The sequence below is a fragment of the Capsicum annuum genome, chromosome 4 (assembly GCF_002878395.1).
Source record: "Capsicum annuum cultivar UCD-10X-F1 chromosome 4, UCD10Xv1.1, whole genome shotgun sequence".
NCBI lineage: Eukaryota > Viridiplantae > Streptophyta > Magnoliopsida > Solanales > Solanaceae > Capsicum > Capsicum annuum.
In genome coordinates, this window is record NC_061114.1 from 127996720 (window position 1) to 128003685 (window position 6966).

The window sequence follows — 6966 nt, forward strand, 5'->3', positions numbered from 1 at the left end:
GTCTTCTGAATCTCTATAGTTATCTGGTCATTAAAAAGAAGCAAAGTCCCTTGACGCTTAAGTAAAAGGTCGGCACTCCTATAGAAAGAATGAGGAAAAGCCCTATACGAATTGATCCCTATGCTCGGATGCCCCCATAAGAGCTATCTCAAGCGGAAAAGACCGATATCTAAATAGAAAGACATAGCTTCATACTACTCACTCCATTTTATTTTTCTCATTGGGTTTAGCCTTCCACAGAAGCATTAATAAAATCCTTACCTAGGGAAAAATTCCTATGTGGAAACGCTACATCTTGGTGACGTGCTTACCAGCTCTTTATCTAGACCCTTCTCTATCCTCTTAAGAAGATAAGGGCGAGCCACCTCAGAGAAAGAGTGGCTTCTGGCCGTAAGAAGTGGAATTGGATAAAAGAAGGGATTCGATCGACTGAACTTTAGAAAATAGTCCATAGCAGATAGATTATGTTTTACTCCTGCGTTTGGCTTTATTTTGACTTAAAGCAGAGCAGTGGACAAGGAAGAAATAGAAAGGAGTAGCGCAAGCCGGCTAAGCTATTACCATTGATAAAAAAAGTGGATTCTCAACTCCTACGATAAGAGAGAGAGGTGGGATTAGCGAATCTAAGTCTTACTTTCCAGATTTTGTAGAAGAAGAAGTGTTCGTTGACAGCCAATCGACAACCTACTCTGATGCACCCGATCCCCCATCTCAAGGAAGGAAAGAAGTGCAAGAATCTCATCTCAATAGGGGCCTTACTTCCATTCCAAGCTTAAGCGTCTACACCTCTCAACAAAGTGAATCTTATGGAACTCCGAGAGGGACTTCTCTGAGTAAAAAGATAAGTAAGGGTAAGAGTCATTCCAATTGAGTATGTGAAGAGTATCTTTCAAGCGAGATCCTTTACCATGCCTAAATAAATAAAAGAAATTATAAGAGAGAGTGGTTGCCTATTTCAACAATAAAAATAAAGGACTTCCTTATCCTAAGGCTTTCACTAAATGGATCTGGTCACTAATGCCGCCAGACAGGCTAAAGTGAGTATTGTCGCATCTCTTCCTCCACACTTCTTTTTCTTTTTTCAATTTTTCATTTTTGAATAGAGAAAGAGTAGAAACTAAGGGTATGCTCTATAGAAGATTTTCTTGGAGATTTTTGATTGCCTGCTATTCTTAAGCCTCATTGCTTGCGGGGGCAGAAGTGGAAAGAGTGCTTTGCGAAAGAATCATGAGGCACGGTGAAAGGTTTCACGTTGGGTTTTTTGACCCTCCAGGTCTCCACCTACTTGTGTAATGGGGGGTTCCTTGATATTAAGGTGTCAAAAAGGTTAAATAAGGCCACAGGTGGAACCAACTGATGCTTTAATCATTCAATTGACTCCTTGCTACCAGTCCGTGCTTGTTGTCATGTTGGCAAAAGCAGGGGTTTCAGTCAATTTTATCTACTATTGGATTTTAACCAATGACTCTCACCATATGAAAGTGATACTCTAACAAATAAGTCAAGTAGGTCAAGGTAATTCAAGTCACCCTATAAGAGAAATCAGCGTAACCAAAGTAGCCCTTACTATAAAAGGGGGCGGAGCGCTAAGAAAGAGAAAGAGTTATCACTATAGAAATGAACCAGTGTCTAGCATGATAAGATAATATCAACCAATGTTCAAATGTGGAGACTTTATTTCTCGGCCGTCTGTCTTAATAAGTAGATTCTGATTCATGCAGTCCTTCTCTGCTGCATTGGTCATTTTACTCCCCACTCTCCATCATAAAAAGATCTTTCCACTATATCTCAGGAGTAGTCAAAGGAATTATGGAGGATCCGAGTAGGAATAAATTGACTAAGATATAGGGCACACAAAAATGGATCAATTCATTCAACAAGATTTTTCAGATCATACCAGGATGAATGGGATTGGTCTGACCTCCCACTCAGATGTAAGACTCCCACCGCTGATAGATGTTCCATGCCACCTTTTGTGAATAGCTATGCCCGAGAATAAATTGATATATAGCTCCAAATAAGCCACAACTCTATTTTTAACTCAAAATCCATAAAGGACTGTAAGGAAGATAAAATAGAAGGCCCTATACCATGCATCCTGTTGCCTTGGGAAGACTGCACGTTACATTATAGAAGCATAACCAAATGGAGGTGGAAAGACCTTGTATAGGTTGGGCGCTAGCTAGCCCCTTTCTTATGCTAATAGAAAATGTTGGGCCTTCCCCTTATTTATTAATATTAGTAAATTTTCTTGAGGATTTATACTGGGAATTAAAGTTCCCTATTATAGGATCCCTAGTAAAGCCAATTTAATGATGGTCGCTTATCTGAGTAAGAAGACGATGGCTCCTATTATTGGTGAGCGATCTCCTCTACACATTATCTTTTGGTGTTTTACTCTCTTTCAAATTGATGATTATCCGAATGCACGTACTTTGTGAAAATTCCTTCTCCTGCACAAGACAAACTGAGCCCTACATCTCACTCTATGTGTTTTCTTGAGTGATGTTTGGGTACCCCTCTCTCAAAAAGGGTGAAAGTGTTAATGATCTTTCTACATGAATATTCCACCTTTCTCGACATGTCACTTTTTTGAACTTACTGCGGAGCTTAGGGCTTTGAGATTCCCTGTAATGGTGGGACATTATGTTCTCTTAGCTTCCCTTAGAGCGGAGAGGTGGAACTTTTGAGGAGTTTATGTGAGACAGCATCAAAATTCTCTAATTTAATAGAGTCAACAAGATCTGGGTGAACAGAGTGATCAGCTTAAGGGAAAGTTTTGCAGGTTTGTGAAGATAGATTCTCATCACTCAATTTTCATAGTTGAGCCAACTGATTTAGTGGTCTCCCTCTCTCCTTATACTTCAAACCAAGACTCTTCTTTATACTTAGGTTCTCTAGCTTCTATTCTCGGGGTATGTAGATCCACCCATCTTTTTTTCCTATTCATAGGTTTGTATCAACTAAGTCGTTATCTACTTCCCACGAGTATTTTTTAAAATTTAATCCATCAGTTTAAAATTGATACCTTTGCAGATTCCATATCTCATCCCTGTTGGTAGTTCTATGCCGAAAGTGATTGGAGCACTAGAATGGTTTGCTACTTGGGATTGAGTCTCTCTTCTTCTAGGGAAAGAAGCCATTGGCTACAAGTGGGTCTATAAAGTCAAAAAATAGCTAACAGAGTAGTTGACGAGTTAAAGGCTAGATTGGTGGCCAAAGGATACACACAAGAATATTGAGTCGAACCCATTTCCTTACAGTCAAGTGGCCCAAGATCCACCTCTTCTGTGACATCTATTTCCTCATCTAGGAAGCAATCCTTAAACTCATGTTCCACCTTGATTTGATAGGGTGTAAGGTGTTCTTCTATCGCCCTTCTTTTTTGTTACATACATGATGTCGAATTCAGACAGAAGCAGTAACCATCTTGTGGTCCTTCCTATTACGCTAAGATGGTTTTCTCCAAAAAATACTTTTTTTAGGTCCATGGAAGCTATTAAATGTACTGGGTAAGAAAGCATGTAATACCTCAATTTCTACCTTACCCGCCAAGCAGGTTTTCTCCAAATTGGTATACCTGGTCTTGTAGTCAATCATTTTCTTACATTGGTAGTAGATGGCCCTTTACTTCCATCTATCTTCATTATATTAAGCCAACATAGACCCTATAGTGGTTTCAGTAATTAATAGGTATAGTAATAAAGGATTCCAGGTGTTGTAGGCACTAGAATGGAGGTATTCCTTTATTTTGTCAAAAGCTTTCTCCTATTTTCCTATGAAATTTGGATTTCAAAATTTATGTATCGGCTCATAAGTGGTTATACAAGAGAAAGTCAAAGACTAATGGGACTATTGATCTCTATAAGGCTCGCATGGTAGCCAAAGGCTACAACCAGCTATAGGGTATAGACTATGGTGAGACATTCATTACAGTTATCAAGATGGCATCAAAGGAGATTAGAGATGTGACTTGCTTGATAAGGGAAAGAGAAAACGTCCCTCAAATCTCTATTAATACAAAACAAGTCGATTCCTATATTTTTCATTTCCCAAAAGCTCTTAGCTACTCAGCTATACTATAGGCTCTAAAGACATTACTTGACTGAAAGAGTTCTTATATTATGGGGTTTTCCTTTCCAACAGCTAATTTCTATGCAGGTCAATGTCGACTTAAGAAGCATGAAAAAAATTAGCTCTCTCAACAGAAAGGAGAGGGATGAGAGTAGTCTTTTTCCAATAGGCTCGCTGCCTATTGCAGGAGTTCCTGACCTAAAAGGATACCATCATGTTGCTACTGAATGTGAACAAAGGCAAACCAATATGATATTCAATAAGACCACTTTTTTGAGTTAAAAGCCTGATTTGTTGAGGAGGATCAGCTATAGAGGAAAACCTATCGTCAAACTGAGAATCGTAGCCGATGTTTGCTAAAGAGTCTGCTACTTTGTTGGTTTCTCTAAATGTATAGACGATTTTGAAATGGCCAGCCAATAATTTGGATGAAATAAAGCTCCACCATGAGTCCAGGTATGAATAATTTTAGGGGCTTCTTTATTTTCATTGAAGCAATCAACAAAGATTTTGGTGTCAATTGCAAGTTTTTGAGCTTGATGAATGTAGAGCGCATCTAGAAGAATAGAATTAGTAAACGTCCAAGATGATCTAATGTCAAGAAGCTAAGAAAAATCTTTCAGCCGGTCCGTAATTTTTTGAATAATAACAGTCGGTTGAGATATTGGATTTTCTAATTTACTGCTATTGCCTTCCTTCCAGAGTTTCCAAACTATAAAAATAGTAAGCATAGACATGACGTAGCCTACTTGGGATTTCCTGTGAGAACTGTTAAACCATCGGGACTTAATAGAATCATTTGGAAGGGTCATATATTGAAATGGCGATCAAAATAATTCTAAACCTCCATAGAAAACTCACTCTTGATGAAGAGATAATTAATACTTTATTTATCATTCTCCGAACAACACAAGCATTTGCTTGCTAATCTTATACCTTTCGTCAAAATTTATTCCCTTAACTATTCCGAAATCCCCATATACAAAGTAAAATAAGAGCTTCCACGCAAAAATGCTAATTATTGTAGGAATGGCTTTATCCCAGACAAATTGAGTCCAAGATTGAATGCTCATTCAATTTCTTATCGATTCCCAACCAGCTTTGAGAATAAATGACTCACTACGATTCATTTTCCATATCCCCCTATCCTACTGATGAGATGTGAATTTACCACTATTCCTGATATCATAAACCACTCTGTGAGGAAAAAATGATTCGATATCATTGAAAAAGTAGTTTCCATATGCATCAAGCACATCTATGATTTTGAATAAATAACTAGTAAAGGAGTTGGCCTGGTCAATAAGAGGGAGTCATACTTTGGATTGCTTTTTTCAAAAGAAACTATCTGAAAGCCCCTATGGTATGTTGTTTCCAAACCTGGTTGTCAGGACTTGGAGTAAAATCAGTTCTATTTTCAAGCAACCCCACCAATACTTAAGGGCTCAAAATGGTGGATTGGAAATGGAGCTAACACTGATTTCTGATTCCACCCCTGCCTTTCTGATATTCTACCCCCTCTTATTGACCGGGTAAACTTCATATGAAAAGATTTTGAAATATCTTGAAAATGTCTTATAGTAGGAGGACCCAAAGCCCCTTCCTAAATAGGTAGGCACATAGTATCAAAAAATATCAAGTGAAACTTTCTTTTGTCTTTATCACCACCTCACCAAAAGTTAGCTAACATTTTTTTCAACAGGTCAAGAACTTCCTTTGAAATTAGAATCCCTGCAAGAAGGTGTATAGGCATAGAGAAAAGAACACATTTGTAAAATCTACTGGATAACAATGCTTTTATCTCCTACCACTTTATTTTATACTCTATCCAGAAGATGAGAAATTTTCTTTTTCAAATTTAAATAAAGGTAGTCCTAGATCAAAATATTAGGAATCAAAGCAAGGAAAGTAGCATTGATGGAATGGGGGATCTCACCTTCAGTGAATAAATAAGGTGACCAGCTGGAAGTTCTTGAAATCCCAATAATATTTTCTATATAAAAAGAATCCAAAAATCCTAATGGCTTTAAAGGATAGGAAAGACCTTTTTAGGTTAGTGCATGCCGACATACTAGGTCTCGTAAGCATCTTATTATCTTTCTCTATGAGTAGAGAGAGGATGGTCTCAAGGATCTCATCTTTAAGTACCAAACCTTGAGAAGAAAGTAATGTATGAAATAAACTAAGAGCTTCCTTCCGTACAGAGACAAGTTCTAAATTTGGTTCAAGGTGGTTATTCTCTATCTTTCTTCATAAAGCATAAGTTTTCAAGGTTACTCTTGGCTGAATATAACTCCATTTTCTTATCAGCAGACCAACTCTATTCAAGAGCAAATTTTCCTCCTGTGTTTTCTGCATTTGTGTATTCTAAAATAGTTTGTCAATTCAGTGCTTTATTTATCGAGTCAATCTTCTAGAAGAAGAATTGAAAATGATTTCCCGAGCATGGTTAAGATCAATGTGAAAATAAGAATGTTGAATCCATATTCTTTGGAAACAAAAGACCCCAGGCTTGCGATTATTATAATAATTTAAGGAGAATACTAGAGGAGAGTGATCAGAGGATACTCTAGGCAAATGGTCAACTCTGGTGAAAGAAAAACTGTTTTTATATAGAAGCGAGCAGTCCCCATTCAAAATGATTCTATCTCGTCTAGCCCAGATACAATATTGACCGGTTTGATTATTGTTCCAAGTCAATTTGTTGTTATTAAAAGCCCAATCAAATAATCCAAACGAAAAAATCATATCTTCAAAGCTCATCACTTGAATAAAGGCATTGAAGTCAGGAGGCCAACCCCCAAGTTTTTTCTAATGGATCCATAATAACATTAAAGTTCCCCCTACTAGCCATGGGAAGTTAATGAAAGTCGATAGGTCCTTCATTCATCG